At 38.4% G+C, this 9115-nt stretch overlaps 1 long non-coding RNA gene across 1 annotated transcript; it reads right to left on the reverse strand.

The window, feature by feature from the left end:
• Window positions 1-276: 276 nt before the first annotated feature.
• On the reverse strand, window positions 277-3128 carry LOC133220499 (uncharacterized). Its single transcript, XR_009727749.1, has 3 exons — window positions 2856-3128; window positions 2659-2785; window positions 277-1127 (listed from the first exon to the last, which is right to left on the reverse strand). It is a non-coding gene; the product is annotated as an uncharacterized LOC133220499 (long non-coding RNA).
• Window positions 3129-9115: the final 5987 nt, after the last annotated feature.

Here is a 9115-nt window from a genome sequence, read left to right on the forward strand (position 1 = left end):
CAATGACTTAAAACTGCCTGAAGCTTTAGCTTACGCTGGAGGATCTGTTTGTTGGTGATTTTCACATCTATAAAGAACTATAAAGACAATAAATAAATTTTAGAAATATTTCTGTATTTGTTGTTGCGGTATTATTTACATCTCTAGACAGGTTTCTGACTCATTCAGGAAGGATATTATGCAGGGGGGTGGTAGGAGATAGGGAAGACTTTGTAATGGGAATAGATTAACTTTTACCATAGATGTTATTAAGAAATACTTTTACCATAGATGTTATACAGAAAGAATTTTAATAAAACCACCAATTGTATTACATCAGTGCATCCTCTTAAATCCCATGGAGATTTTCCAAAACAGAACTAAGCCGTTTGCCTCAAACATCTTATCTATTTCTGTCACTGCACAAATCCCCTAAATATTTCAGTCACTGCAAGGCCAACTGAAATGGTAAATTACCTCATATACTAAAGGGAAAACTGTTGAATAGTGCAGGGAGTTGATCCTGCTGGAAACGAGGCTGCTGGGATTGAAGACAACTGCAGGAAAAGCAGAATTATAAGCAGTATCATCCTCATTCAGCAATTACATTATTGCCTATTGGTAACATTCCTTTATACTTCTCCTTGCTTTTCATTTGTCTGATGAGACATTCTGCTATTTTCCTAAGAGCATGTTGAAAGAGAACTGACAAAGGATGGCCTCACTTATTATTCTTTGTAATGGAAGTGTTTGCAGACAGGTCACCAGAGGCTACTGCAGCTTTTGGAAAAGCTGACGATAATACAGTGAAAGCATTTCTGAAACCTAAGGTTGCCAATACCGTACTTTTACTTCTCTCTTTTAGTGACAAATGCTTTTCTTAGTGCCCCTTAGCTAATTCTGGAAACAGGTACTTTTTATTAGACAGATGGTTTAACCTGGGAATAAAGCTAGCAGCAAGAGGGACAAACCCAAGTGAATCAAATAGGGTTCAAATTCACTTACAAACTTATTCATAAAATTCTACAATGAAAGACAAATCCAAAGAACAATTAGCTGCTGCCACTACATGAATTATCTTTCTAACAAAACCACCAGAGCGTTAGCTGTGATCCCAGGAACTGACAATTCGTAATGATGACATCAGCCTACAAAGGGAAAGCAGAAAGAAATGCATAGAAAGTGTTATTATCATCCCTTATTTGCTAGGATTATTATTGGTCGTTTGTGGTGCCATCACTCTTGTGACACAGACATTCAGCTTTAAGCTTTGCCAATGGCTTTTTTTAGACATCCTTATTGGGAAAAGATGAAAGGATTCTATTTTTAGCAAAAATCCTGAGTTTTGTGGCTTTTCCACAACCTTTATTGGCAATTCTGAAGTTTAAGGGCAAGTCAGGAAGCAAATGACATCTTTATTAACAGAGAGCAGGCTCCAAAACACATACCTGTAATTCTGATGTCCTTTTAGAGCACCCATGGTTGCATATTATTAAATACTGAGGGACATTTCAGTCATAAAAGGCTGATTGATCTTTTCAAATTTTACCTTATTTACATGAGTAAACAGGTTGCTGGCAACTCAGAGTAAAACTTGCTCTGCTCCCAAATTACATAGGATACCTTCAGGAAAAGACTGGGCATACATCTTGCTTTATGCCAACAAATGCACATTGTTAGCACAACCCCATCCCAAGGCCTTGGAAAGGACCCAGTGCACTGAACTCCTCAGAAATCAAAACTGCCTCGATACCACACTAGCATTGGCATGAACATATCTTCCCCTGACAGTCTTCGGGACAACTCCAAGTCAACCTCTGTCACATTGAACATCTCTTGCTCCCCTTCTCATTTCTCCATCCTTCCCCTTGCCCCAACAGCACCGGCCCTGTACTGCCTTACTGTAGAAAACAGAGAATTTGGGATCTTCCCTCTCACGTCAGGGGGGCATCTCCTCCTCATCCAAACAGCCCTCCACCTGGCTTGCTTCAGTGCCCCTGCTCAGGACAAATGTATGCCTCTTGGCTGTTCTGCTTCCTGGTCCCATAACAAAATTGCTCAGTTTGCCAGCATGGTTACACCTTAATAGGAAGCAGCATGGTCAAGATGCCTGATTGAACACAGGTGTCTGCTTAGCATCTAGATTTTAAGATGCTGCTACAGCTCCACTAGCAGAAATGTGTACTGACTGTGAACTGACTATGATGCATGGACTTGGAAAACTCACTGCTAGGCTTTTTTAAGAGGCTGGCGTATCTATATGCCTCCAAGAAGGAAGTTCAAAAAATCAAAATAGTTTTCTGTCATACAAAGGTGACATAATAATATATAAATTTTTTCCTGTTCTGAGTCAAAACTTGTTCTCAGGAGGATGGGGAAGGGAGCCCTCATCTCTCTTTTTCTAGGAACTTTGTTGAAGGCTGACTCCAAAATACAGTTATATGGGTTGGACACATTTTTTTCCTTCAAGAGGTCCGAAAGGTGAAGTCCCAATTTCCTCTGCCTTCCCTGTGGATAAAGGCCATAGCATATTTCTGCTGAGCAGCACTGTGAATATTTACACTTTTCTTGGGAAACTTCTTTCTTTCTCTTCTTTAAACAATTTATGAAGTTTTCTGAAAAGCAAGGGCAGCAGCAGTACATTCACACCAACTTAAAAAGCCAGAGGTTCACACCCACCTCTGGATGGAAGTTTTCCAACTGACAGTGTTGAACCAAAGTCAAAGAGGGAGTTCTAACCCCAAGTTTTGTTTTGTGCGGTTTTCATTTGTTTGGGAAGCAGTGGCAGCCTCTTCTCAATTAGAACCTGAGCAGAAGATGAGGATGAGGAAGTGATGTGATTTCCATGTAACTCTTTTGCATCTGCAGACACTCACTGTTTTACAGGCATGTGGCTCCATCTGCAACATCCCAGGTACAGTGCCCAAGGACTGTTCCTGATCTGTGCAGGTCAAGAGAAGGAAAGAGGCAGGTCTGATGCTGCAGTGAGAGCACACTCCCTGTGAGTAAGCGTTGCCCACTGACCTCCCTTCTCCTTCTGACATGGCAGGACTCTGCAGCCTTCCTGCCATGGGGCTCTTTCTCAGTGCTGTAGCTGAGCCACAGTCCTGGAAAGCAATGCTGGAACTATTAGAAGAGGCAAGAGTGTTGTTGCCAGGTAGTACTCAAAGCCACTTCAATCCTTTACAGGAAAATATGATGCTTAAAAGTAAAAGTGCACTGTACGTGTATGCAAAGAGGTAACTGAAGTTAGCAATAAAAGAAGGATTAGCTGATCTGTGTAGTATTTACTGAATTCTCCCAGCTATGATGTACAGTTTCCTTGAATTTAATATCTTACTTGCATCCACCATTTCTTTGGGCTCAAAGAATGAAGGCAAGAGTGCCATATCCCCCGGTATGCAGGCTGCCATCAGCTGCCATCTAACCCTTACAGTACAGAACAGTTCTTACATATGGGAGAAATGAAGACAGACATGATTAATACTTGAAGATGTTCACTGGTTTCTGTCCTCTTGGCAGAGGCTGTAGCAGCAGTTATCAAATTGGGGACAATATTCCTATTTCAAGGTTTGCACAATCAAAATTCCCAAAAGTATGGTGCAATCTACAAAAGTTCTAGAAGGCCCATTTGGACTACTGATTTCTGATGTTACACATTTCTGATGTTCCTTTGGCTAATCTGTTTTAAAACGAAAGCATTCATGTTTGATTTTTCCACAGGATTGTTAGCAGTTAATACATCTGTTTTATCACTATGGGCTCTGAAACACTAGAAGGAAATCTCAACCTCAATAATGTTCATTCTAGTGCCATTTTCTAGTCAAAGATTTCAAACCACTTTGCAAACCACTAATGAAACAGCCAAAACTCACAACACTATTTTGAATTCAATAGGATTCACTCTTACTACTTCTGATACTTCCTTTCCTCATGAAGAAGAGGAGACACCACAGTTATAAGTAATTAGCACTGATTTTGCAGCCCAGGACACTAGAATGTTGCCTGTGACAAAACGCTGCCTAAAATGGCAATGCTCCTATGCTTCAGATACCATAACTCACACTCACTTGTCCATGAATTAACTGTAACTTATTCCTGATAATTACCATTTGCTCCCAGGTTCCGAACTACAGACCTATAGAACTAGGTATGGCTCCATCTCAGTTTACTCATGCTGAGTTCCTCTCCACTTCAGAATAAAGCCCAGAATATTATTTTTAGACAGCAACCAACAACATAAGTCAAATATTCCACAACCACAAAGATGTCATTAAAAATGGCTCTTCAACTATTTGATAGTGACTGATGAATGTACCAAACCAATTAAAATACATAAAAAAGCTGGACAAAACTGTTCAGGAACATCAAAATGTAATGAAAGCAAGTCTCTCATCCAATTCACATAGAGATATTTCTTTGGAAAAATAATAAAACAAACCTGATGGTTTAGAAAGGAACAATTGCAGCTGAGAATTCAAAAATACAACAACAAAAATACAGCACAAGAACCAAGTTGTCTAACACTAAGGCCATCAGGCTAAACTTACACATTCCACAATCACTATATTTCCACTGAGAGAAATAGCTATTTGCATCACTATGGAGAAAATTCCCCCTAAGTTAGATGTAGCAGCTTAGACAGGAAACACAAATTCTGTCAGGAAATTAACCAGGTAATTAAGTATTTGGTAACAAGAAAAAAAGCTACAGGCACAGATGGATTCCCGGCTGAGAGTTTTAAGCTTTTGGAAGTAATATTTTCTCCTAAGCTGTTTAGAATCTTTAATGATGTTTTTAAGTGAAGGGCAGTTAAAATTGAATGAATCTGATTGAAATATTGTCACCTTTAATGAAGACAAACCTGTAAGTCTCTTGCCATTTGCCATGCCATTTCAATATCAAAAATACCTTCAAATAATTTGGCAAACAGATTGGAAAACTGCATAAAGCTCTTGATTAGCAGAGATCAGGTTGGCTTCAGTACTGGCAGGTGGATAACATCTGGTAGCTTGTGGATTGAGTCATTAAAGGAATGAAAGTGACATCATTAAATGCCGGAAAAGTTTTTGTTACAGTCAATGGGGATAACTGTTATAAGCATGACAGATAATGTAGGAGAAGGAGATCTGAACAATTAAAACAGTGAGATCAGGCCAGCCATTTTGCATGAAGGAAGAATCTGTACACTTTTGAAGGAATGTGTAGGCAACAGTGACTTCTCTCTTACACTTCTGCTTTTCAGCCTGTTAGGAAGAGACAAGTACAGCAGATCCAGATAGCAATAAATGAGGAAACAACAATAATTAACTAAGCCAGAAGATGCAGATGGAGCAGGTAGGTTAAATTAAAGTTTTGAAAAATCTACTGACAGACATTTACTGATAGCTGACAGAAAGGTTAACACTGAAGAATAAGCAAGATGCCTTTTTTACAGTACTAGCAAAAGACATAAGTATGTCCATAACCCTGACATGGCTAAACTGCTCCAGATTGGTTTATGCTGATGTTACCCAAGACACAAAATCACATTGGTGACGAACTTAGTGACTAACTGGTAAGTACATCTTGGCTGGATGCAGCCAATATTGTCTCCGTGAACGTATCTTTTGCCTGCTCATATTCCCAAATATTTTTAAGAGATAAAAATAATTTTCAGAAGTGCAGAATTGGTGAAAGAAAATACCAAATATTTGGTAAGACATCAAGGACTCTCTGGTCACCTTGCTTTAACAAGCAAGAGAATGCATCTGTGGGATTTTCAAGATGTTCCCAGAATCTGTCAGAGAGAGTCAGGTGGGCAATTATGCTGAGATGCCACCAACTACTTCAGACACATTACTACTACTTACTTCAGACACATTACTTCTACTTACTTCATGAGTGACATAATTCACCACTAAGTTTACACAACACATACCCTAGAGACTCTAACTTCAGTTCTTCTGAACTCCTGTATCTCAGGCCAGATACAGATAGTGCACCTCTGTTATTCTGGTACAGAAAGTACTAAAATATTTCATATAGAACACTCATTATTAACTATACAGAGGAGCCCAGTGGACTTAAGTGTCTAGATCCCATGAACTTTTCTGCCTTGCTCAAATAAGCTCTAAAAGTTCCAGCAATTTGTAGGTAGAAAATTACTTTGTTTTCCTAGATTTGTTTAACATTACCTTGCATTTCAAACCCTTCAGTTGAAATTCCACTTGAAGTTAAAGAGCTTTAGAGTCATTCTTTCAGCATTTTAAAAATATTTAATGTTAAAACACAAACATGATTTTAGCTACAGTTCAGTAATTCCATAAAGAAAAGTATCAGCATCGATATAATGAAGAATTTTTATCAAAACCAGGAAAGAAAAGCCTCAGAGTAAACTCTTCTACCTTGTTTTATTTAGTTGTGGTTTGTGGTTTTTTGTTTGTTTTTTTTTTTCTTGAAAAACTTTTTGGGGATCAAGGTGTAAGAGACAAACACAGAAGGAGAACTACAGAAAATCTTGCTTTTTACTTTGACCACAGGGTCCAGCAACCTCTTCAATAGCTTCCAGTTCCCAACTAATTTTAGGCCTTCTTTTTGTCTGTAAATAGGAAAAAGCACAAGAGAATTAACTGAAGGAAGGAAAGTCATTGGACTTTGAGATCACAAAAGCATTTATAGAAATGTATTTTGAAAAAGTTGTTATTTCAAGCTTCTGAGAAAGGGTAGAATTTTCAGGCCACAAGCACAGACAAAGAGGTAATAATTAATTCTATGGAAGGTCTAAGGGCATAATTTCAAAACACAGCAGTGAGCTTAATAAGCCTGATACAAAAGACAAAAGTTAATTACATGAGTAAGTAGGGGAAAGACTTTTAAGGAAATTCCCATTGTGTTTCGGTCCCCTAAATTGAAGGAGGGTGCCTTTACCCGACGATTTTTTTGCTGGTGGCAAAAGAAAATCATTAAAAGTTATTAATTCAGAAGTAACACAATTTCTTCTTTCAGGATAATTTACAGAGGTGTGTCACTGGCTACTGGAGAGAACGTGGGTTGAAAGATAACTTCATGCAGATATGGTGGACTCAACCAGAACATATGGACATTAATTTGATGTTTAAAATTACATAATGTTGGATAAAAGGTGAAATTACCACTTCCTACATTAGTACTATAGCAAGACTTATGAATATATGCCATAAAAAGAAATGCCTTTAGCACCAAAATGTGAGTAATAAGTCTAATTTTATTAATTCAGCTCAGTTATCATGCATATTTGAGACCTGGTTACATAGATAGCAACTTCAAAGCTTTCTTCTATAGAAAAATAAGATCAGAGCCATACAGACTTCCTTCGATATTTTGATGAGACAGTTGCAAGTGGAGCTTTGTTATGGACATATGGAATTAGTTTGCATTAACAAAAGAAATATGTTCAGTATACCAAGTGATCTATTCTGCAACTGAATGAGCAGTGCATGTAAGCACATGGAATACCATGTTGACATCCACACTACCTAAACCTTTAAGCAAGTATTAAGACACAGATCGAGCTGACTCAAAAAAGTCATAGTCCAGGACTATGCTGGAGTATCCTAAAGTAGTTTGAAAATGGGCTGCCAAGAGTGCACCAAGCACCCAAGAGAAATCTTAGGATTTTTTTTTAATTATTTTTAATGGTACAAGCAATAATATTTTGTTCTTTTGCTTCTGTCTTGCATTTTATTAAAGAACGTTGAAGATATAAGAAAGATGCAGGAAAAGGAAAAAACAGGTCAAATACTGAACATCCATCCATTAAAAAAATCCACTGGTGTTCTAAGACCAATGTTTCTTCTTTTTCCTCTGTGAGACAGAGCTTTGTCTTCTGAATAAAATTATTTGTATGTGTTTCACTTCTGACTGCCAATTTATAGTGCACTCAAAGAATTCCAGTGCATTCATCAGGCAGAATGTGTATTTCAGGCATCCCTACAGCTTGTACTTTATCCACTGAAATATTCCTAAGTGTTTATAACCCTAGACTTATTCAATGTTTTCACCTTCTTCAGCTCAAAAAATATTTTAAAATGTGGTAGAATACTATATGAAATGCAAAAGCAGATCAGAAGGAATTTTCCTGACAAAGTCATTCTGTCATTCACACAGCTTAGTATGCTACCAAAAGGAGTTCAGAAATGGAATAAATTTCTAGTAAATGTCCTTGTGATTCAAAGATCAAATTTTTAAAATTTAACTTTTGATTAAACCAGGTTTCACAAACCTCCTTTCTCACAAATCACACTTAAGAGTGATGTGGAAGATTTTTTATAGCTTCTTCTTATTTGTAGGCTCCATTAGGAAGAGTGGATTGGAAAGACAGAAGCATCACAGGCACATCTGCATGCAAACAGCAAATGCTGCAGCTGTGCAGATTCTCTGCCTGTATGCCAGAAACACTCCTGGCCAGCCATAAACTTTACAGACTGTGACACAAACCACACCAGCTACTCTTTAAATAAGCACTATGATTTTTTGTCACTAGCCCTTGGAGCACAAGAAGAGGCTCTGCAATGAAGTACTAAGCACCCTCATTATCCTAATTCAACTCTCCCGTTAAATTTTCCCTTTTTCATGGTAACACTGCTCTTCTTGTAATGATAAATACTCTGTACCTTGCTGCTCACTGCTGCCTTGCACCAGCCTAAACCCTACCCCAAATCCACTGCAACACTTGCAGGCCCCATCTGCTTTTGGGATTTCAGGCGTGGTTTCTTCAGGTGATTTCCAATGGTTAGAATGACTCCTTTGGCTTGTGGCTGACTCCATGGCCTGAGGCTATGCCTCCCATTTTATTTTAACTGGCTTGATAACAGTTTGTCTGAGAAGCGAATGAAGGCACACTTGACAAAGGTTCTGTCTTATCAGGAAAACTAGCACACAAAGGTGTTTTTTATTCAGATGATAAATACTGCCTACAGATTAGCAAATTATTCAACAAAGTCAGTCCTCTGTGCTTCTTCGCTCTTCTTTTGCCTATCCTTTCTGCAGTGGTAGGCACTGCTTTCTTGCTTTCCATCAGGTGTCCAGCAGAAAAGCGTGAAACAGTATCTTAGTATTCCAAGGGTAAGTTTCTTGTGTTTCCAAGAGCACTGCCTGACCCCAAGAGTCCTGGAGG

This window comes from Neopsephotus bourkii, unplaced genomic scaffold, assembly GCF_033783945.1.
Source record: "Neopsephotus bourkii isolate Nb327-2 ecotype Australia unplaced genomic scaffold, CSIRO-AGI_Nbou_v1 NB_1441, whole genome shotgun sequence".
In the NCBI taxonomy this organism is placed as follows: Eukaryota; Metazoa; Chordata; class Aves; order Psittaciformes; family Psittacidae; genus Neopsephotus; species Neopsephotus bourkii.